This window comes from Heterodontus francisci, chromosome 47 (genome assembly GCF_036365525.1).
Source record: "Heterodontus francisci isolate sHetFra1 chromosome 47, sHetFra1.hap1, whole genome shotgun sequence".
Taxonomy (NCBI): Eukaryota; Metazoa; Chordata; class Chondrichthyes; order Heterodontiformes; family Heterodontidae; genus Heterodontus; species Heterodontus francisci.
In genome coordinates, this window is record NC_090417.1 from 4801725 (window position 1) to 4826185 (window position 24461).

Consider the following 24461-nt stretch of genomic DNA (forward strand, 5'->3'; position numbering starts at 1 on the left):
CAATGGTAATCAGGGGGAAAACTCTCCACGAGTTGGACTCATTGGAGTTATTGGAGGCAAAACATTTAAGCCCCAGGACATCACAGCAGGTGTTCCTCAGGGTAGTTTCCTAGGCCCGACCATCTTCAGTTGCTTCATCAAGACCTTTCTTCCATCATAAGGTCAGAAGTAGGGATATTCGCTGATGATTGTACAGTGTTCAGTACTACTCGCAACTCCTTAGATACTGAAGCAGCCTGTGTCCATGACCTGGACAACATTCAGGCTTGGGCTGATAAGTGGCAAGTAACATTCATGCCTCACAACTGCCAGGCAATGACCATCTCCAACAAGACAGAGTCTAACCATCTCCCATTGACATTCAACAGCATTACCATCACTGAATCCCTCACCATCAACAACCTGGGGGTTATCATTGACCAGAAACTTAACTGGACCAGCCATATAAATACTGTGGTTATAAGGGCAGGTCAGAGGCTGGGAATTCTGCAGTGAGTAACTCACCTCCTGACTCCCCAAAGCCTGTCCACCATCGACAAGGCACAAGTCAGGAGTGTGATGGAATACTTTCCACTTGCCTGGACGAGTGCAAGTCCAACAACACTCAAAAAGCTCAATACCAACAGGACAAAGCAGCCCACTTGATTGGCACCCCATCCAGCACCTTCAACATTCACTCCCTCCATCACTGGCGCACAGTGGCAGCAGTGTGTTCAATCTACAAGACGCACTGCAGCAACTCACCAAGGCTCCTTCGACGCAGCTTCCAAACCCATGACCTCTACCACTTAGAAGGACAAGGGCAGAAGATGCATGGGAATACCACCACCTGAAAGTTCCCCTCCAAGCCACACACCATCCTAACTGGGAACTATATTGCCATTCCTTCATGATCACTGGATCAAAAACCTGAAACTCCCTTCCTAACACTGCTGTGGGTGTTCCTCCACCAGATGGACTGTCATGGTTCAAGACAGCGGATCACCACCAGCTTCTCAAGAGCAATTAGGGGTGGGCAACAAAAAAAAACGCTGTCCTTGCCAGCGACGCTTGCATCCCATGAAAGAATTAAAAAAGGTCCGCTGACTGCTGCTCAAGCCTGAAGGCCACACCCAGATAAAGGCATGAATCATGAATTACTTGGCAAAGTAAGAATGTTGCAAATCATGAAGATGGCCATATTTACTGAAATCAAGACAACATGACTGATGGTTGCATTACATGTGAGTCCATGATATTTAATCTGTCATGAGGTAGCTGGAAGGTCATCATTTCCAAGGCCAGGAACGCCAAGATACCACAGATCTGAAGAACTTTCTCCTCTGTGGTTGTCAGCTGAGAGATCTGTGGAGAACCACTTCTGGTTTTCTTCATCTGTCTAGTGGTCTGTGCTCTCTTGTCCTGCAACAAGGGAAAAGAACATACCTATGAGTGACCTATAATAGCAAGAATTCATCAGATGGATGCAGTGCATTTGGTGAGAGTGATTATCAGAGAGAAGCATCAAATTGCATAAGGATCAGTGCAAATAGTTGTAGTGGATGGATAAAAGGGGACATGAAGAAGTACAGAGAAAAAATGAAGGATAGGTGTGCTTGCAAATGTAATATGATGGAATTGGCTCAACAAGGGAGACTGAGGGGATGATTTGATGTGCACAGGAAGATGTAGGTGAATGTGCAACTGTACTCACCTTTCCTGACCTGCTGAGGTCATTAAAGCTCTTCCTGCACTGAATCCAGGTCCAGGTGCATGGCACAGCCTTTAAACATCTCGAATCCAACTTGTACAATGGCTGACTCTGTGCAAAACCTCTCAACTTCTACAATTTTCATCTTTAGATTGTCCTTTTAAATAGATTGTGTCCTGTGGGTCTGCACTGCACCCACTGCCACACATTCAACACCAAGCCTGGAAACTTATAATGAGGTGGGCCCATTAAAATGTCAGGGACAATAGCACTAAAATTCCTTTTTATATCAGACGTGATACTCCGACTCCCACCCTGCCCACTCCACCCTGCTCCTAAAGCACCTTGGTTAATAGGGGCCATGATGTCAAGCAACAGTTTTTGTCACCCAGTAACATCAATTTTTTAAAAAGCCTCAAAAATGGTCAAGTTGAGATAGTGCATCAATTCTCTTTTTTTTTTCATAACCCAAGGATGGGAAATTGGGAAACATATTCACATTCCTGGCATCATATACCACCTGTATCTGAACTAAATTTCCCAATAAAATGGTAGACATGCACATTGTCTGCAGGTAAACATTTCAAAATTTGAAGATGTTAGAAGGATGACAAGATACCAGAGAGGAAGCCATTGCAGAAGGCTTGAAAAGTGACTTTAGACCAGTTGATGACAACATAAAATTCATCGATAGTAGTGTTGGCATGATCAAGGTAATATGTGGCTAATGCTCCCAAATCCCCTCTCTCTCTCATCAGCAAAGATCAAACCAAATCAATAAAATGAAAATGCCATTTGGAATTCAAACCAGGCATTCAAAAATCCACAAAGCAACTAGAATGGCAACCATTTTATACCGTGCACTATCACTTTGCTGCCGATGAAGAGATAAGAAACAAATAAACAAAAACAGGGTGTACTTTTTAGGAATATGCAAGACTCTTTTGGAACAGAATGAAATAAAAAAAGACTTCAGAACCCAACATGCCCTTCCTTTCAGGAATCAACTTCATTTCAGACCAGAGCTTCTCATCGTATCCCTCCTCTCCTCAAAAACACACCTAATTACTTTTTAACGCATTCATATTATTCACTTCAGAAGCCTTGGTAGAATTGCACTTGCTGTGAACATGTCAATGCACAAAGGAAATAGTTTAATGTGTGCCTGACAGCCGATAAGATAGAGCGGCTAAGTTGGGTGAGGGGCGGGGCTAATGTACATTACAGATGTGTGATGTGGAGGGTAAGAGATGGACGGAAATTATTCCCTCACAATGAAGTATTCAAGCGTCAAGGTGTTGCAGAAGATATTCCTTGCAGACTGCAAAGCTGTTGTGTCAAAAATGTTAGATGAAAGCCCGCACTATACAAAATGCATTGAGACAATTCCGGAGTTCAGACTGATATGGTTCGTCTGGCCTTAGAAGAGCACCCTCTGCTGGCAACAAGGTTGACAAATTAGTGCCAATTTGTGCCAAATCACAGCCAGTTATATATTTATTGTTTTCGTAAACGTTATTGCAATCTCCTTTAAACTGTTTCCATGGATAGAGATGTCTGACTCATTCTCTTCAAGGTAGTCCTGGTCCTCCGCACACAATGTGTAATTTCTCAGTTTATACCCGAATAGGTTGTACATCTGGAGGAAAATCACACTACTCGTTTCACAGTTAATGAGAATCCAGTTATTGAGCAGGGTGTGATGAGATTTCTACGACAGAATACAAGTGCCATGAAATTGTACTGAATTCAAGGTTAACTAACTGCGAGCTGAGCGGAATACAGATGTACCCTTGCTAAGTGCTGAGGGAGATTGAGCATGTCTGTTCACGTAATGGAGAGCCGCAGTTCAGATGAACTCAGCGCTCTTCAATCAGCTTCCTATTAATCATCCTTGCCGACTCATGTACAAATCTTTTTAAAGGCACCCTACTCAGCAGAAGGTCAAGAACTATTAAAACTGCGTTATAAAAAAAAACATGATAATCTATTACCAAGGTTTTAGTCACCCGGCAAAGCCTTCGGTAGCATTTCTGCACTGGGGTAGCGAGAGGTAAGTGTTTCCAATGTTAAATTAAAAGTCGACTATTGAACAATAGTGTATTCCCGGAAAGCCTAAAAGGGGGAAAATCAATGGCAATGAACCATAATGAGCTGTCTGTTTTCCCACCTTTGAGAGTGAACATTTTGCAACGTAATTAGTGTAAACAGAAATATGTAGCTTTTTGCCCTGCCAGATTTTTCTGTGATTCCTTGTTTCAGTTTTCTCATTACTAACTGGAGGGTCGGTCTCTATTGTCAAGCACCCCAGTCACCAAGAGGTTTATGAGAGTATCCCAGGGTGATTATCCTTCTGATAGTCCGTAGATATATGGAGATCTCAGTCCGGTGGGCTATAACAGGCACTGTTGCTGCAAAATACCTAAATATTGTAGAAATGGGACCAAAGTAGCTGTACTCATAGTAATGTCACTCTGTGTAATATATTTGGTGTCAGTTATAGTTTCCCATTCAACTGTTCTTTCAGGTTCCCCACGAGCAGAGCATAGTATGCTTCATTATCCAGCAGAGTACAAGTTACTCTATTTAGCAATAACACTGTGCACTGGAATTTACAAAGTGTTTTCTGTCGGCTCCACACATACTAATCAAATTTATTTACAGTTAAGCAATTTGCACAAGTGTATACTACATAGTACAATAAATAAATGCATACAAAAGATGTACAAACAATCCACAAGCAGCATATTTACCTTTTTCAAGGTTTAGATTTTCTTCAGATTAAAAAAAGTCCAAAATGTAACAATACTTCCTATTCTGCTCAATGCACTGACAATGGCCTGTTGGTGTCAAAAGACTGGTCAAGACTATAAAAGCTTCACTGCTGCAGAATCTTACAGGATTTTGTTTCATCTTTATTAAAGCAAGTGGTATATTGATTGGTCTGACATTTATCAGATGTTAGAAATTACTGCAAGTTAATATGATCAGGAAAATGCTTAATGTGTGTATGGCTATTCCTTTGTTGACACAAGTATTAACTTGTTTATTTTAAATGGATTAATACCTCCACTGGAATAGCAGACAGGAGAACGCCATCCAAACTCATTAAGTGTTGATCCATTAACATTGCTAACAGTGATTTCGAGGCTAATGAGATGATGTCTTGTGACATCTGCATCACCCTCCTCCCTCACTTGTGGCGTTCATACACAAGACACGGTCTGTTTTAGCATGTGTCTGCAATTAGAAATTAAAATTTTGCCTGTTCTTCAACAGGATAAATGCACAGGACAATAATGAGGAGATAAGCCCACAGGCCCCGAAGATCAATGAAGGGGCACCATCTCTGTGTAAATGCTGCAATGGACCTACTTGGAACTTCCACTGCTAAATATGGTGAACTTTCTGGGGTCGGGCAGTGGGGGTTTCCCTGATTTGGCACATCATTTGGATGTCTGCCATTAAAAAAAATGCCAGAAAATCCAGCATGTCAGGGACCCCACCCAGAAACATGACAGCATGGACCCCTACGTTTAAATGGTGGGGGCGTGGGGAGGTCTGTAGAAAGAGCTACAGATTTTGAGGGCTTAATTAGCTGCAATCTGAGCACCACAACATCTTAGTTCATTAAGTAATAAATACACAATCTAATTTGCCCAGAGATCAAAACAATTCTAAAATAAAAGCAAAATACTGCGGATGCTGGAAATCTGAAATAAAAACAAGAAATGCTGGAACCACTCAGCAGGTCTGGCAGCATCTGTGGAAAGAGAAGCAGAGTTAACGTTTCGGGTTCCGAAGAAGGGTCACTGACCCAAAACGTTAACTCTGCTTCTCTTTCCACAGATGCTGCCAGACCTGCTGAATGGTTCCAGCATTTCTTGTTTTTAGATCAAAACAATTCTGTGGCTGCAAGTCAGATGTTGAAAAGTTTCAGAATGGCCATTTCATGCTTTTGATAAAGCAACTGGAACCCATGTTAGCTTTGGCTAACTGTAACTTTTAAAGAAAAATCGAAAATCTAAGGGTCTAAAATGACATGATTTTTCTCCTTATTCACTCTATTGAAAACACAATTTTGAACACATCTATTACATTGCTCCTTAACATTGAAAATGATCCTAGCTACTCCAGTATCCCCATGGAACTGAAGTCTCTCATCTGGTGTAATTCTGGTCAATCTCCACTGCACCGTTGCCATGCCCTTGACATCCTTCCTAAAGTCTGTTTCCCAGAACTGGACACAATACTCTAGCTGAGGCCTAAGCAGTGAATTATAAGGGTTTAGCATAACTTGCTTGCTTTTGTACTCTATGCTTCTATTTATATAACACCACCACCTGAAAGTTCCCAAGTCACATACTCTCCTGACTCTGAACTATAATCGCTGTTCCTTCGCTGTAACTGAGTCAAAATCCTAGAACTCCCTCCCTAACAGTGCTGTGGGTGTACCTGCACCACATGAAATGCAGCAGTTCAAGAAGGCAGCTTCAGAAGAGGGCAATTAGGGATGGGTAATAAATGCTGGCTTTGCTAGCGATGCTCACATCCCATGAAAAATAGAAAAAACAAGGATTCTTGCATGCTTTTTAAACAGCATTATCAACTTATCCTGCAACTTTCAAAGATTTTTGTATGTGAACCCCAAGTCATGCGGGGGGTATAGCTAACACTGAGGAAGAATGCAATATAATACAGAAAGACATTAGAAAACTTGAAGACTGAGCAGTTAAGTGGCAAATCAATTTTAACATAGATAAATGTGAGGTGATGCACTTTGGTAGGAAAAGTAGAAACATCCTCCACATCTTATAAGAAACTGGATGGGGTAGAAGAGCAAAGAGGTCTACATAAAAGTGCATTAAAAGAACATTATTTCCAGAGATATTGAAGTCAAAATTAATGCATATATTGTTACGAAAATGCCTCTGTTTTAGAACAAAGAACAAAGAACAGTACAGCACAGGAACAGGCCATTCGGCCCTCCAAGCCTGCGCCGATCTTGATGCCTGCCTAAACTAAAACCTTCTGCACTTCCAGGGCCCATATCCCTCTATTCCCTTCCTATTCATATATTTGTCAAGATGCCTCTTAAACGTCGCTATCGTATCTGCTTCCACCACCTCCCCTGGCAGCAAGTTCCAGGCACTCACCACCCTCTGTGTAAAAAAACTTGCCTCACACATCCCCTCTAAACTTTGCCCCTCGCACCTTAAACCTATGTCCCCTAGTAACTGACTCTTCCACCCTGGGAAAAAGCTTCTGACTATCCACTCTGTCCATGCGCTCATAACTTTGTAAACCTCTATCATGTCGCCCCTCCACCTCCGTCGTTCCAGTGAAAACAATCTGAGTTTTTCCAACCTTTGTTAAATATATCTTCGAGGATTCATTTCTGAAAGAATGAAGAAATTTTAAACTTTGGGGTTTTTCAAAGGGGGTCATGTAAAGGCTAGTTAACTTTGAAAAACAGTCCCTGGAAATGTTCTTTAAAAGGGTCACTGAGAAGTCTTGTGAGGAAAACAAGCCTTTCCAGGAAACTACCTGACTTCCAGCTCAATAAACGACAGAGAACGTTGGACACCTAGAGGAGTTGTTTACAAAGAAGTTACAGGTCAAGAATGATGGAGATCAAAAGGTTGACCTCCTGTTGTCAGTTTTGCTTTTGAATTGTTTTGAGTTGAGGTTGAACAATATATAGAGTAAGAGAACTTCCAAGGAGAGAAGAGAACTCCCAAGGAAGGAGAGAAGACACTACCCAGCTCAGCTTTCCCGCACCTCTCTAAAAGACCTCGAGAAGTTCACTGCGTCAACTCATCTCGTCTCCTGTCTTTGAAGAAAAGTCTGCTAAATTAATTCTCAACGCTGCCTGAAAAGAACTGTTCGAAAAGATCCCAGTGACCCGTCTACATGTACTGAGACCAGACTGTATGCCAGTTTTGGAACACAACATATCTCATCTGCTGTTTCTTCAAGAATGAGCAAGTATTCAACCCAAGCAATTTTTTCTTGGGTTTGTAATAGAGCTCTAAAAACAAAAATCCCTTTACTTTTCCAGTTAACTGGTGTATGTGTATGCGTGTGTGACAGAGTGTGAGGGGCCAAGGTAAAAAAGGAGCTTTTATATTTCAATCTGTGTGTTTATGCTTTACTTCATTACTGGTTATGACTTGTTTTATAATAAACTGATAATTTTATTGTTTATTAAAGAAACCTGGCTGGTGTGTTTTATTCTGGGATTAAAAAAAAGAGTCCATGGTTGACTGCATTGTGGGAAAAAATTTATAATATATGTTGTGACCCGTGGAGAAGTGGAACTAGAATAATCAGTGCACTCCTCCCACCTCGGTCATAACAATACATTAAGCTTATCCAGTACCCTGGTCAGACCTCACTTAGAGTATTGAGCACAGTTCTGGTCTCATTCCAGAGAAAGAACATAGACTTTTTAATTGAAGAAGTAAAGCAAAAGATACTGGGGAAAAAAAGATTTACAAGGATGGTACCAGAATGGAGAGATTACAGCTATTGGGAAACATTGAACAGGTTAGAGGTTTGTTTAGAATAGAGAAGACTTAAAAGGAGACCAAGTGGAGGTCTTTAAAATTATGAATGGGTTGGACAGGGTAGATATGGTGAGAATGTTTCCACTTGTGGGAGAATGCAAAATCAGGGACCATAAAGACAAGGTAGTACCAATAAATTCAGTAAGGAAATAAAGAAAAATTTCTTTATTCAGAGTGGCCATCACAGGAAGCAGTTGAGGCAAATAACTTAGATGCTTTCAGAAGGAAACTAGATGAGTACATGAAAGAGAATAAAAAGATATGCTGAAAGGCTGAGATGAGGTAGTTGAATGGGGAGAGACTTGTGCGGCGTATAAACACCAAAGACTAATTAGGCTGAATACCTCTGTAACTCTATGAACTCCCAGGTCTCTCTGTTCCTGCATCCCTTTAAAATAGTACCATTAGATTGCTTCATGTTATTATTCTTCGCAAAATGCACCAATTCACCATCCTTCATTTTGTCTCCTTGAGCCTGTCGTTCCATATTAGTGACAGACCCTCTTTGACTTGGCTATGTTGCATTTTTCTTAAATACATTCAGTTGTTACTGTAATAAATTTAATTTTATGATGCAACAAAAACAGAATAAAGATTTCTCCAAATAGTGAGTAATCGAGTTAGGTGCTGCATTGTACCAGTGGTTGATGGGAACCTATTCAGGGACCAATTAATTGTGTGTGATTTGTGCAAGTGCCTTGATGAATGGAAAACTTTCTCCCATCACCAGGTTTTCCAATTTATTTGATCTTGTGACATCCACCGGATAGTGAATAGGAGATAGCAGTGTAATAATGGAGAGGGAGGAGTGAAAGATGCTGATGAAGTTAAGGGTTGGGAGAGGGCTACTCACAAGAAGCTAATGCTGACAGCTCTGAGAACCTTTAATTCAGCATGTTGTATGGGTGTCACATTTCTGTCCCTGAACACCTGGATGCATTCAAAAACACTCAAAGTACTGGACATATCATATCAGAGAGCCTCCCTGACAGCTGACAGAGTGTGAACTCCCTACCTATCAATCTGTAACTTGATATTGCCATCACCAAAGAATACAGACATTCAGGCCAGGTTTCCAATTCTCTCTAAGAATCCAGCAACACAGTGCCACTTACAGTGAATACTGTGTTTCACTTTCAACAGTGGTACATGCACACTGACATTTTAAAGCAGAACAGCTTAATCTTCAAAGGGTAAAAATGCAGAAAAATTTCCTGCACATCCTTTTCACATCATGCACAGCTCCTATATTTATATAATACACATATCCTGTGATTCATTTGTGGTTTCAGCCTTGGATCACTGGTAGCACTATCATTTCTGAATTCGTAGGGATTCATCAGGAATTGAATGGGGAATCTTATTGATTTTTTTTTATGTTCCTAGTAAGACAAGTCAAGTAATATAAATTGTGCTATTGTGTGTAGTGCACACGGTGTAATATTTAGTGCCTTTCACAATATTATTACAGTCAACATAGTACTTTTGAAGTGTAGCCACTGTTGTGATATGGCCAAGGCTGATAATGTTGCCAAGAAGAATAGCACTGCAAATCACCAAATTTCTTCAGCCTAAAGAAGCAAAAAGCATTCTCATGTTTTCTACTCCTGACCTCTGACTCTTGCTGGAAAGTGTGCACATGTAAATGTTGGGTCAGAACAGGATAGGTTCAGTTGATTTACTTTCCTACCTAGCTTTGTATCATCAGCAAACTTTTCAATATTACTTCAAACCCCAATCCAGAGGCTTTAATGTAAAATGTAGGCTGACATTTCAGCGCAGTACTGAGGAAGTGCTCCACTATCAGAGGTGTCGTCTTTTCAATGAGCTATTGAACCCAGTCCATCCTCTCAGGTGAATGTAAGAGATTCCATGGCACAATTCAAAAAGAGCAGGGGAATTTTCCCAGTCCCAGCCAACATTCCTCCCTCAAGCAACATAATTAAAGAAGTTACCTGATCATTAACCTCATGCTGTTTGTGGATCTTAACACAAGAACATTAGAAATAGGAGCAGGAGTAGGCCATACAGCCTCTCGAGCCTGCTCTGCCATTCAGTAAGATCATGATTGAGCTTTGACCTCAACTCCACTTCCCAGCCTGAACCCCATATCTCTTGATTCACGTCATGTCCAAAAATCTATCAATGTCAGACTTGAATATACTCAACAACTGAGCATCACCAGCCCTCTAGGGTAGAGAATTCCCTCAGAGGTATGAATCTTTGGAAGAAATTTCTCCTCCTCTCAGTCTGAAATGGCCAACTCCTTATCCTGAGTCTATGCCCCCAGTTCTTGATTCTCCAGCAGTCTTTCAGCATCAAAATGTCAAGCCCTCTAAGAATTTTATGTTTCAATGAGATCACCTCTCATTCTTCCAAACTCCAGAAGAGAGCCCCACTCAACTCACTGTCTTCTCACAGAACAACCCTCTCATCCCAAGAATCAATCTAGTGAACCTTCATTGACCCTCTATAAGGCAATTATGTCCTTCCTTAGGTAGGGAGACCAAAACTGTACACAGTACTCCACATACTATTTGCCTTCCTAATTGCTTACTGTCCCTGCATGTTAATTTTGTGTTTTGTGTACAAGGTGACCTAAATCTTCTGAACACCACACTTAATAGTTTCTCACCATGTAAAAATATTCTGTTTTTCTATTCTTCCTACCAAAGTTAATAACCTCACATTTCCCCACTCTAAACTCCATCTGCCACCTTATTGTCCACTCAAATTAACCTATCTATACTCCTTTGCAGACTCTTGCTGTCCTTCTCATAGGACAGAAAACAGGGTCTGGATAAACAGGTAATTTTCAGGTTGATAGGCTAGTGGGGTGCTACAAGGATCAGTGTTGGGACCTCAGCTAATTACAATCTATATTAATGACTTAGATGAAGATATCAAGTGTAATATTGAAAAGTTTGCTGATGATACAAAGCTAGGTAGGAAAGTAAATCAACTGAACCTGATCCTGTTCTGACCCAACATTTACATGTGCACACTTTCCAGCAAGAGTCAGAGGTCAGGAGTAGAAAACATGGAGATGCTTTTTGCTTCTTTAGGCTGAAGAAATTTGGTGATTTGCAGTGTTATTCTTCTTGGCAACATTATAAGCCTTGGCTATATCACAACAGTGGCTACACTTCAAAAGTACTATGTTGACTGTAATGATATTGTGAAAGGCACTAACTATTACACCGTGTGCACTACACACAAGAATAGCACAATTTATATTACTTGACTTGGCTTACATAAGAACATTTAAAAAATCAATAAGATTCCCCATTCAATCCCTGATGTTTTCATATTTGACTGATTTCAGAAGGGGCAGTGGTGAGGGCACTGCAAACCACCAAATTTCTTCAGGCTACAGAAGCAAAAAGCATCTTCATGTTTTTTATTCCTGACCTCTGCCTATTGCTGGAAAGTGTGTACATGTAAATGTCAGGTCGGGACATGATCAAGTTCTTCCTCACACGAACTGTCTTGGGATGTACAGAAACAGGAAACTAGGACTAGATTAGATAGCTCCTACATGATACTAGCACTGACAGAGGCACAAGCAGGTTGGTCAAATAGTCTTCTTTCTTAGTTGAAAATTCAGGACTAAACTGTGAGGGAGGAAGCTGGACGACTGCATAAATACTAAATGCTGCTGACACTTGTTTCCAATGTTCCAAATATCACTCAAAGTCATAAACTATCATACCAACTTTGCACTTGGCCGTGTTCTCCACCAGACTATAATGAGACTATTGTTGTGATGTGTTGATAGCGACAGTTACCAGGAACCATTAAGACCTGTTCTGGTGAAAACAATTTATCTTGCTGTTAGAATAATCCAGCAAAATTTATTCTCAAATCCTTATTATCCAATTTAATTATTAAGGGCTTCTCAAGTGTGTGATCATCATCTACATATACATGATGAAGCAATGGAAAGTTCCAGTTCAGAAGTATATTCATTTCAGTGAGCAGACTCTGAACGTATAAATGAGAGTTGCTGAAGGTCTTGAAGCTGAAATTCCTGCAGACCTGATCTCCTGTCAATCAATAGTAACATTACTTTTTGGGAACCACATCATATGTTGTTTGTTCATTTAGAACAACTTGTAATTATAAAGCACCTTTAATGTCGTAAAGTGTCCCAAGGGCCCTCACAGGAGTGTTCACTCAAAATCTGACACCAAGTCATAGTGAGAGATATCAGGACAGGTGATCAAAACCTTGGTCAAAGAGGTTTAAGGAACGTCTTAAAGGAGGAGAGAGAGGCAGAGAGATATAGAGAGGGAATTTCAGAGTTTAGGGCCTCAGCAGCTGAAGGCACAACTGTCAGTGGTGAAGTGATGAAAATTGGGGTGCGCAAGAGGCCAGAATTAGAGAAAGAGTTTTAGAGCTGGAGGAGGGTACAGAGATAGGGAGAGGGTTGCGGCCATGAAGTGATTTGAACACAAGCATTAGAAATTTTAATTTGAGGTTTTGCTGGACCAGGCAATATTATCAGCGAGCACCTGGGTGCTGGGTGAACGGGACTAGGTGCGACTTAGAATATGGGCAGTAGAGCTTTGGGTGGGCTCAAGTTTATGGAGGGAGAAAGATGGGAGGCTGGGCAGGATACTCCAGCTGGAGCATTGGATAATGATTATTTTCTCCTCCCTGACCAAGGCCAATCAACTAACTTAAAACAGGAATCACTTCTGGGACCTGATGCCATGTATGGCTCAGTTATGTGCTGCTTTCACTGAGTGAGCCATTGGCAGAGCTCCTCTACCATATTTATAACGTGGTGTATGGAATAACATGGATGCTGATCCAATAAAGTCCTTATGCTACAGATCATTGCTGCCCTACACATGGAGAAATGTAAAACCACACACCGCAAAAAAGTTTTGCTGCACAGTGAATCCTGTTTGTGCCGTAGTGCAACTTGATCCTGATCAGTAAGCATGTGATAGACCTTCAGCTGAGTTTCAGGCCAATCTATTGCTGACTCTTCTAGAATCTTTGCCTGCCTCAAACTTTTCAGCATAGCAGCCCTGACTTTACTCTGACTTTGATGTGCATTCGACTTTGTGCTGCAACAGGAGTTACACTTGATGCATCAGCACCCCCTGGTGGTAAAGTCAACACCCAATCTCAGCTCCACATTCCTTGCAGACAGCTTGTCGACACAAAGGCCAAGAATATTTTCAATAAAGATTGCTTCAACTGCATTTAACTTAAATATAAAAGTAAATGTATCATTGTAGTAATCAATGACACTTGCAATATAAACATGAGCTTTATTATGTGATGGAAAGCAAATGGTTGTTTTCAACTGATAAGTTTCATATGGGGCCTGAAGCTGCCCAGCAAGTTTTAATAATTGAAAATCAGACAGCAAAGGTTCATTGTTCAATTTGTACATTTAAAAAAATGGAACTTTTTCATCCACTTGCACAGTGAATTTAAAAGCAACACTAATATTTTGGATATGGCAAAAGCTGGCAGCTCCGGCTCAGAAGAAGCTGGGATTGTTCTCCTTTGATTGAGTCGGTTAGGATTATATTCGCTGGAGTTCAGAAGAGTGAGGGGGGATCTCATGGAAACCTATAAAATTTTAACAGGACTTCATAGAGTAGATGCAGGAAGGATGTTCCCGATGTGGGGGAGTCCAGAACCAGGGGTCATAGTCTAAGGATACGGGTTAAACCTTTCAGGACTGAGATGAGGAGAAATTACTTCACCCAGAGAGTGGTGAGCCTTTGGAATTCGCGACCACAGAAAGCAGTTGAGGCCAAAACATTGTATGTTTTCAAGAAGGAGTTAGATATAGCTCTTGGGTCTAAAGGGATCAAAGGGTATGGGGCGAAAGCAGGAACAGGTTACTGAGTTGGATGATCAGCCATGATCATAATGAATGGCGGAGCAGGCTCGAAGGGCGGAACGGCCTACTTCTGCTCCTATTTTCTATGCTTCTATGTTAGAGCAAAGGAGATTGAGGGGAGATTTGATAGAGGTGTACACGTTATGACAGGTTTGGATAAGGTAGACAAAGATGAGCTGTTCCTATTAGCTGATCGTGCAAGGACTACGGGACACAGACTTAAGGTTTTGGGCAAGAGATGTGGGGGAATGTGAGGAAGAACTTTTTTTTTTATATACCTGGAACGTTCTGTCTTTGAGGGTGATAGAAGCAGAGGTGATCAATGATTTCAAGTCAATTGGATGGGCACTTGAGGGAAATAAACTTGCAGGTCTACAGGGATAGAGTGGGGAAATTAAACTGTCTGGATTGCTCCAGAGAGCCAGCATTGACTCAATGGGCCGAATGGGCTCCTTCTATGCCATAACAACTATGATTCCATGTCTGTGAAGGAGACCAGTTTGTCACATGATTAGAAAGACTTGTGCCTCTGAGTGCGATCAACGCATTACTGTAGGGGCTGGGGAGGCTGGTATTTGTTTATGAGGAGAGTCACTGCATTAGTTTTAGCAGTAGGGGGCACTGCTGCTTCTGGTCCGTGTAGTTGACTGAATTAGTTTCAAAGCAAAGGCAATGCTTCTGCTTGTTGTTCCCAGGGGAGATTAGTGCTACCTAGTAGCTGCCACTGACAGCTCAGTTTATATTCATAGGGAGAGGGATTGTTGGTCCAGGAGAGGAAAATGGAGTTTGTCCAGACCCAAAACCTGTGCCTGATGACAGTTCTTCTCCAAATAGTACAAGTTCTTCGACTACAGTTGCACAAAACAAGGTGTTGTCTTCTACTCAACAACATACCAAAAAAGCACTAAAACAGGTAAGCTTAATGTAATTGCAATTTTTACTCCATGTATAATATAGTAGTTTGTAGTTAGTAGTAATTTGTTTTCTTTAGTTTAATTACTTTTTCCTAATTTTCTTGCCATGTGTCAGTCAGTTAGATTTTTAACTAAACCCCTTTCAGATTTTGGACTATTTTCGAGATGTTCCTCTCCTAGACCGAAGTTGATACATTTCACGCAAAGTACCTTTTAATTTTCTCCCAGCATATTCGGTGAATGTTAGATCTTTTGTTTTAGTTTGGCTGGCTGTGTTTTTTCCCATCCAAAATATATGATCCCAAGCTATAATGAAAACACAAAATAAGAATGTAAGATAATTTTATTACATTGGCCAGTTCTGCAGATCTGTATAATTTGTTCTATCACAGAATCTAGCAAACTTATTTAATCTTAGGAAATAGATACCTAACTATAGATAATATACAGAAAATGTAATTTCTCCATAACGATACATGAAAAACAAGTAAAGTTCATTAATTCATCAAATTTCATCAATGTAACATTTCACCGAGATTGTTCAATCCTGGCATGGAAGCATTCCCCAAAATATTGTATGGTTTTCGGATTGCAGAACCAATGTGTTCCACATTTATAGATAATAATAATAGTATTTTATATAGTACCTTATCATGTTAAAGCAGAAATTATTTTTGAAGTGCAGTGACTATTAAGTTAGTAAATGCGCTAGCCATTTTGCACCAACAATGTCCCATCAACAAACAATGCAAAGAATGTCTGTTAATCTACTTTTTAGTATTATTGGTTGAGGTTGAAGACTGAGGAGGGTATTGTGAGTACTCTATGCTGTTCTGCAAGTACTGCCATGGGATCTTTAAGATGGGATCTTTGAGATGAGACCTTGACTTACTATTTTCTGGAACACACCACCTCTCAATACAGTGCTCACTGAGCACTGCATTGGAGTCTCAGGGTAGATTATGAGCTCAAACCTTCAGTATGGGACTGAATCAAGCTGAAACACAAAATTGCGTAACACAATCTTTAATCCTCCTTTCAAGCACATAGTAATTTCATTTGAAAAAAGAGCCGTGTAATCAACGTTCCATAAGAATTCCATGTATTTGTTGTATTCTTGAGAAGGTTCTTGAGGGGTCAAGACAGAATTTATTTAGTTGAAGATAAGAAAAATAAGTGAGCTATTACGGTACTTGGTGTAGTTTATACGTCAGCAAATAGTGGGAAGAAGATAGAGAAGCAGATTTGCAAAGAGATTGCTGAGGTATGCGAGAACTATAGACTTTATCCACCCCAATATTGAATGGGGCAGTGGTTTTCTTCAGGGCAGAGAAGAAGAGGAATTTCTGAAGTGTGTTCAGGAGAATTTTCTTAATTGGTATCTTTCTCTGCCCAACAAGGAAGGAGGTATGACTGGATCTTGACCTGGCGAATGAAATGGGTCAAGTGGAAAATGTCACAGTCGGGGATCATCTTGGGACTAGTGATCATAGTATCATAAGGTTTAGAGTCAGTTAGCTATGGAGAAGGAGCAATTTAGAATAAAAATGCTTCACTTTTAAGGCGGAGGGCTAATTTTAAATGAATTGAGGAGAAATTTGGCCCAGGTAGATTGGAAGCAATGTCAGGCAGGCAGAAAGAAATGTCATGGAGTAATAGGTGACCTTTGGAGTTAATAGTAGATACATGTTTAGACAGAGGATCTGGATCGGCGCAGGCTTGGAGGGCCGAAGGGCCTGTTCCTGTGCTGTAATTTTCTTTGTTCTTTGTTCTTTGTTCTAAAGCTGGACCCACATAATCTGCAGTATAATGTGGCAGTGAAACTAATTACTATGTATCCAGGTGATTTGAATCCTCTTCTATATTCTGTTTGTTTTGCGGAAAATTATTATTTTCCCCTCCCAAGATCACCGTGGCATGTACCAGACTTGTTCAGCTTACATAGGCCATTTCCATTATAAACATGTACATTGGAATAAAGAATGGAAAAAGTTGCCACAAAAGTATGATACAGCAAGAAGGCTTAGTTCAGACAGGAAATGCATGCAGACTAAGATGATATTATAGAAATGACAATACTACATAATTAAAATGTTTAAGAGCAATTGCACTTGTTCCTCGCCATGCACCAGGATCCTATAGCACTGTATTATCTGACATGAGAATACTAATACTATTATACTATTTAAATATACTAATACACTTCAGTTGTTCACTTTTATTCTGCATTGTCTTACCTGTCTGATGCTCTTACATAGGAGAATATTCAATGTTCTGAAAATAGTTGACTTGGAATAATCAAAATAAAGTGTAGAGCACACAAATCAGAATAATAAAGATTTTAAAAATGTTATTAATTGCCAAATAGTCACATCTGCAGTGACAAGACAACTACTATTAGGAATGCCAAAATGAGATATCAAATCTGATTTAAAATATCCTAAGCAACTCAAGACTCATAGCTTTCTCTATACTGTGCAGAAAGTCCAATTGGGTTCTCTTACTGTTGAATGGTTACTGAAACTAGAATTGGAGTCCAATAAATGAACATGTTTATTCTCAAATAACTCAGGAGGAAAGAGAGACAGGTGGTGCATTTTAAATCATACACAAAGGAGCTTTACATACTAAATAATGTATGAGTTGGAATGTGTAACAAGACAGTAACGTATAAAAGTTTTTTCTTTTATTAAGATTCTCAGCATGTGGTCATGATACATTTTTCAAAAAAAGACACCATTGTTAATCAATGTTATGGAATGCAATCTAATCCTGCACATTACTCTGAATTTAAATGCATGTTAAAATGATGATGAACTTACAATAAATTGTTCCACAGCCGTTACTCTCTATTGTTGATACTTATTTACTGTATAAACAGAATATACATAAGGGACCAGCTGTTTACAGAAGACAAGCCACTTGTGAGGAGCTGACATAAATTGCTCATGTCTGCAGTGTCTTTTGGTAATATGGTTTGCATCAGCTCTGCACTGCAATTCTCATAAAACAGCAGTCCCAAACATCTGCCAGTAACGCAGACCCAGTGTGGATTATCATTTGATAAATGCCTAGTGCACAATTTACAACCACTGGGCTCTGAGTATCCACATTTGTGTCTGCCATAATAAAATCACGAACAAAAATGGGACTTAAAAATGGAGGCCTCCAAAACAAAAAAAGTACATCTATTGTGAAAATATAAAAGACGCACGGTCTTAATTTTAATGGAAATGCCTCATTTTTTGCTTTACCTAACAATTCCAAAGTACATTACCTTCCGCTCATGGTTCATGATGTTTAAATTGTTTAGTAAGATCAATACCATGATCACTGCTGGCTATCTGTTAACGCGTATCCAGTTGGCACAGAAATAGATTAATCCAATAACAAAAAAAAGTGAGTTATATTTAAGCATGTTAGGCAATACTATTTGCCCCACCATCTGAACCTCAAGACAAAGGTCAAATACATTTCTTAAACTCTTAATAATAACTTACATTTCCAGAGCACTTTTTATGTAGAACAAAACTTCGGAGGGGTAATCAAATAAAATAGTTCAGTCAAAGAAAGGGAGACTAGCAGGGGCAAAATGGGTGGGTAGAGAAAATGTTTTAAATGGAGGGGAGCGAGTTTAAGAGGTTTAAAGAGACAATTCTTGAGCATGGAACCAAGGTAGCTAAAAGCATGGCTGCTAATGATGGGGCAAGGGATGTACCAAAAAGAATGGAAAGTTTGGGGTGGGGTGCGATGCTATCGGGCTGGAGGAGGTTACAGAGATAGGAAGGAGCGAGGCCGTGAAGAGATTTAAATGCTAGAGCGAGATGCTGGGGAACCAGGAGTCAATGTAGGTCAACGAGATCAGTAATGATGGGTGAACAGCAGTTGGCGGGATAGGATATAGGCAGCAGAGTTTTGGATGAACTAATGTTTATGGAGGATGGATGATGTGAGGCTGGCCAGAAAAAGCACATGGCTAGTTGAGGCAAGAGGCATGGATGAAGGCTTCAACAGCTGATGGTAGGGGGAATGTCAGATGATTTTATGGAGGTGTAACTACAAAAACCTGTCGTCTTATGCCATTGCCTCGCTGAAAGAACCCATGAAAAAAGCTACAGCTTGTTCAATGAAGTGTAACTAGGCTTTTAATGGTATACTAAGTTTATATTTAGTGCTGTGGAGCCTTATTGTCACTGAAAATCTAATGTTATATTTGTGGAATGTCAAATTTCTCGACTACAAAATAAATTCCACATCTTCTGAAATAAAATAATTTTTTCTGAAGGTTATGATATTTCAGCTTCTACCTTAATCCCATGTGAACATCCCATTCATTTATTTGGCTCTCTTGAAAATTCTTTTGAAAAATTCAGTTCATTTTACTTCCTTTTTGTGTCCCTGAGAATATTTCAATGTGATTAGCTGCTTACTCTGTTACTGGACATCCTCTTGACTGCACCAGATTAAAACTGATATCAGGAAAGGAGAAATCCATGCTACATAGATCACTAGATCTTTGTGGGCATTTTTCTTTGCGATGAGCAGTGAGCGCCGTCACTTCGCTCATCAACTGTGAAATATGGACCATTCCTTCCTTCAGTCATTTTCACTGAGATGATCACCAACTCCAGGAATTTTCCTTCTTTACACTGGCCTAAATTCAACAGTTTGTCAAGATGAAATGAAGGGATAGTTTCTTAGCAGGTCCAGTGAAATGAGAGAAAAAAAATCGAGAACAAAGTTCTCTTTTTTTTCCCCATTGCCAATAAGAGCACTTTCCACATATTATCAGAGCAGACGTAAGAACATAGCTGCACACCTTGTTCTTCAACTGTAGCAGCTCCATCCTCATTGCCAGCTGCTCTTCAACATCAACACAGACGAATCCAATTTAGGTTCTCCAGAGTTCAATTCTCAGTTCTTGCAGTGCACAGCATTCAGAAATGACTTGGGGGCAAGTACTATAAAGTTTGCTGATGATTCTTTTAATAATGACAGTGTAAAAGAGATAAACAACATTTAAAAAGAAATGGAGCATTTGAGCAGATGGACTAAGCATTGCGTATAGATTTGAATGTAGATAATTGCACTACCTTAATTCGAGCTTTCAGCTGTGCTTTGAGAAAAGTTCTATTCCAAAAAAACAATTAACAGGTGCTATGCATTACAAGAAAAACATAAGTAAAACATGTTGCCAGCTAAGGCTTGGGGAAGAGTCGCCTATACAAACAAATAGTTACTGCAAAATAAAATTATCATGAATGAATTTTAATCAAAATAGTCAAACCAAGTGCAACTAAACAATTAATATTATGTACTTCCCAACAGTCATGGAACTGTACCAGTGAACTAGAATATTGCTGACAGCCTATGGTCACCTGGAGATGCACCAATGACTGAAACATGAACAATCTTGGTTCTTGATACTTAAGGAGTTGCTCCGACATGTTGGATTACCAATAAAATAACGAGCACAGATTTAAAAAATAGACAAACATAAAAATAATGCATTTGGGACAGATATCAGCAACATGATGCATGATGGAGGGGAATCATTTTACCTTATAACAGGGCTGGAGGAGATTACAGAGACAGGGAAGGGTGAGGCCATGGAAGGATTTAAAAACAAGGATGAGAATTTTAAAAACAAGGCATTGCATGACTGGGAGCCAATGTAGGTCAGCAAGCAAAGGGGTGATAGGCGAACGGGACCTAATGTGAATTAGGACACCTGCAGCTGAGGTTTGGATGGCCTCAGGTTTGGAGGGAAGAATGTCGGAGACCAGCCAGGAATGCATTGGAATGGTCAAGTCTAGAAGTAAGAAAGGCATGGATGAGGGTTTCAGCAGCAGATGAGCTAAGGCAGGGGCAAAGTCGGGCGATGTTTCGAAGGAGGAAATAGGTGCTCTTAGGGACAGTGTGAATATGGTCAGAGGACAGAAGCTCATCTCAGGGTCAAATATGACACCAAGATTGCGAACAGTCTGGTTTAGTCTCGGGCAGTTTCCAGGGAGAGGAGTGGAGTCGGCAGCTAGGGAGCAGAGTTTGGAGCAGAGACCACAAACAATGGCTTCAGTGGTCCCAATATTTAATTGGAGGAAATTTCTGCTCATCAAGTACTGGATATTGGATAAGCAGTCTGATAATTTAGCAAAAGTAGGGGTGTCGAGCGAGATGTTGGTGAGGTAGAGTTGGGAGCCGTCAGCGTACCTGTGAAAACTAACGCAATGTTTTCAGATGATGTCGCCAAGGGTCAGCATGTAGATAAGAAATAAGAGAAGGGCAAGGATAGATTCTTGGGGTACACCAGAGGTAACAGTGCGGGAGCAGAAAGAGAAGCCATTGCAAATGATACATTGGATGCGATTAGATAGATGGACAAAACATTGACAAAAGAACTGAACTCAAGAGGACCATACTGTCCATGACAGTATTGGTAGGAGTGACCACTGCTCAGTCCTTGTGGAGACGAAGTCTCGTCTTCAGATTGAGCATACCCTCCATCATGTTGTGTGGCACTACCACTGTGCTAAATGGAATAGATTTCAAACAGATCTAGCAATGCAAAACTGGGCATCCATGAGGCACTGTGGGCCTTCAGCAGTAGCAGAATTGTACTCAAGCACAATCCGCAACCTAATGGCCCAGCATATCCCCCACTCTACCATGACCATCAAGTTGGGAGACCAACACTGGTTCAATGAAGAGTGAAGGAGGGTATGCCAGGAGCAGCACCAGGCATACCTCAAAATGAGGTGTCAACCTGGTGAAGCTACAACCCAGGACTACTTGCGTGCCAAACTGCGTAAGCAGCATGTGATAGACAGAGCTAAGCGATCCCATAACTAACGGATCAGATCCAAGCTCTGCAGTCCTGCCACATCGAGTCGTGAATAATGGTGGACAATTAAACAACTAACTGGAGGAGGTGGCGCCACAAATATCCCCAACCCCAATGATGGGGGAGCCCAGCACATCAGTGCGAAAGATAAGGCTGAAGAATTTGCAACAATCTTCAGCCAGAAGTGCCGAGTTGATGATCCATCTCGGCCTCCTCCTGAAGTCCCCAGCATCACAGATGCCAGACTTCAGCCAATTCTATTCACTCTGCGTGATATCAAGAAACAACTGAAGGCACTGGATACTGCAAACGCTATGGGCCCTGACAATATTCCGGCAATAGTACTGAAGACCTGTGCTCCAGAACTTGCTGAACCCTGAGCCAAGCTGTTCCAATACAGCTACAACACTGGCATCGACCCAGCAATGTGGAAAATTGCCCAGATGTGTCCTGTACACAAGAAGTAAGACAAGTCCAACCTGGCCAATTACCGCCCCATCAGACTACTCTCAATCATCAGTAAAGTGATGGAAGGTGTCATCAACAGTGCCATCAAGCGGCACTTACTTAGCAATAACCTGCTCAGTGACGCTCAAGTTGGGTCCCGCCAGGGCCACTCAGCTCCTGACCTCATTGCAGCCTTGGGTCAAACATGGACAAAAGAGCTGAACTCAAGAGCTGAGGTGAGAGTGACTGCCCTTGACATCAAGGCAGCATTTGACCGAGTATGGCATCAAGGAGCCCGAGCAAAACTGGAGTCAATGTGAATCAGGGGGAAAACACTCCACTGGTTGGAGTCATACCTAGAGCAAAGAAAGATGGTTGTGATTGTTGGAGGTCAATCATCTCAGCTCCAGGACATCACTGCAGGAATTCCTCAGGGTAGTGTCCTGGGCCCAACCATCTTCAGCTGCTTCATCAATGACCTTCCTTCAATCATAAGGTCAGAAGTGGGGATTTTCACTGATGATTGCACAATGTTCAGCACCATTTGCGACTCCTCAGATACTGAAGCAGTCCGTGTAGAAATGCAGCAAGATCTGGACAATATCCAGGCTTGGGCTGATAAGCGGCAAGTAACATTCGCGCCACACCAAGTGCCAGGCAATGACCATCTCCAACAAGACATGTCTGCGTGGGTTTCCTCCGGGTGCTCTGGTTTCCTCCCACATGCCAAAGACTTGCAGGTTGATAGGTTAATTGGCCATTATAAATTGTCCCTAGTATAGGTAGGTGGTAGGGAAATATATAGGGACAGGTGGGGATGTGATAGGAATATGGGATTAGTGCAGGATTAGTATAAATGGGTGGTTGATGGTCGGCACAGACTCAGTGGGCCGAAGGGCCTGTTTCAGTGCTGTATCTCTAAACTAAACTAAACTAAACTAAGACAGAATGTAACCATCTCCCCTTGATGTTCAATGGTATTACCAGCTCGAGGAACAGCATCTCATTTACTGATTAGGTACGCTACAGCCTGCCGGACTGAACATTGAGTTCAATAATTTCAGAGCAGGACGGGCCCCCTTTTTATTTTCATTTATTTTTTCTTTTTATTTTATTTGAGTTTGTTTCATCATTCATTTTTCTTAGCATGTGCCTGCCCACTGTTTTTTTTTTCATGTTTGTGCTTTGGGCCAGGGCTGTTCATTTTTCTATCCATGAACACCTTCCCTGCACTAACGCTTTGTCTTTCAACACATACCATTTGACTTTGCTCCATGACCTTCTGATCAGTTATTCTCTGTGATCCTATCCTATCAACACCTTGCCATTTGTTATCTCTTGCCCCACCCCTCCTTTATTTGCTTAAAACCTATTATATTTCTAACATTTGCCAGTTCTGATGAAAGGTCACTGATCTGAAAAGTTAACTCTGCTTCTCTCTCCACAGATGCTGCCAGACCTGCTGAGTATTTCCGGCATTTCTTGTTTTTATTTAACATTTCAAGCATCTGCAGTATTTTGCTTTTACTTTAAACCTATGCCCCCTCATCACTGACCTCTCTGCTAATGTGAATAGACCCTTCACCTCCACTCTATCGAGGCCCCTCAAAAATTTTGTACATTTCAATCAGATCTCCCCTCAGCCTTCTCTGTTCCAAGGAGAACAACCCCAGCCTATCCAATCTTTCCTCATAGCTGCATTTTTCCAATCCTGGCAACATCCTCGTAAATCCCCTCTGTATCCTCTCGAGTGCAATTACATCCTTTCTGTAATGAGATGACCAGAACTGCACACAGTCCTCAAGTTGTGGCCTAACCAATGAGTTAAACAGTTCCAGCATAGCCTCCCTGCTCTTATATTCTATACTTCGGCTAATAAAGGAAAGGATTCCACATGCCTTCTAAACCAGCTTATTAACCTGTCCTGCTACCTTCAGGGATCTATGGACATTCAATCCAAGGTCCATCACTTCCTCTACAGTTCTCAGACTTTTCCCATTAATCGTGTATTCCTTTGCCTTGTTTGACTTCCCCAAATGTATCACCTCACACTTGTCCAAGCTGAATTCCATTTGCCATTTTTCTGCCCATCTGACCAGACCATCGCTATCTTCCTGCAGCCTACAGTTAT

General features: G+C 41.0%; 1 long non-coding RNA gene across 1 annotated transcript in view; it reads right to left on the minus strand.

Annotated features, from left to right (window-relative positions):
• Positions 1–1295: 1295 nt before the first annotated feature.
• Positions 1296–24461, minus strand: part of LOC137357149 (uncharacterized) — a 74440-nt gene continuing 51274 nt past the window's right edge. Inside the window, exons 2-3 of the long non-coding RNA XR_010971147.1 lie at positions 15253–15348; positions 1296–1401 (exon numbers count right to left, since the gene is read on the minus strand). This is a non-coding gene — a long non-coding RNA (uncharacterized lncRNA). The remainder of the gene's footprint in view (positions 1402–15252; positions 15349–24461) is intronic.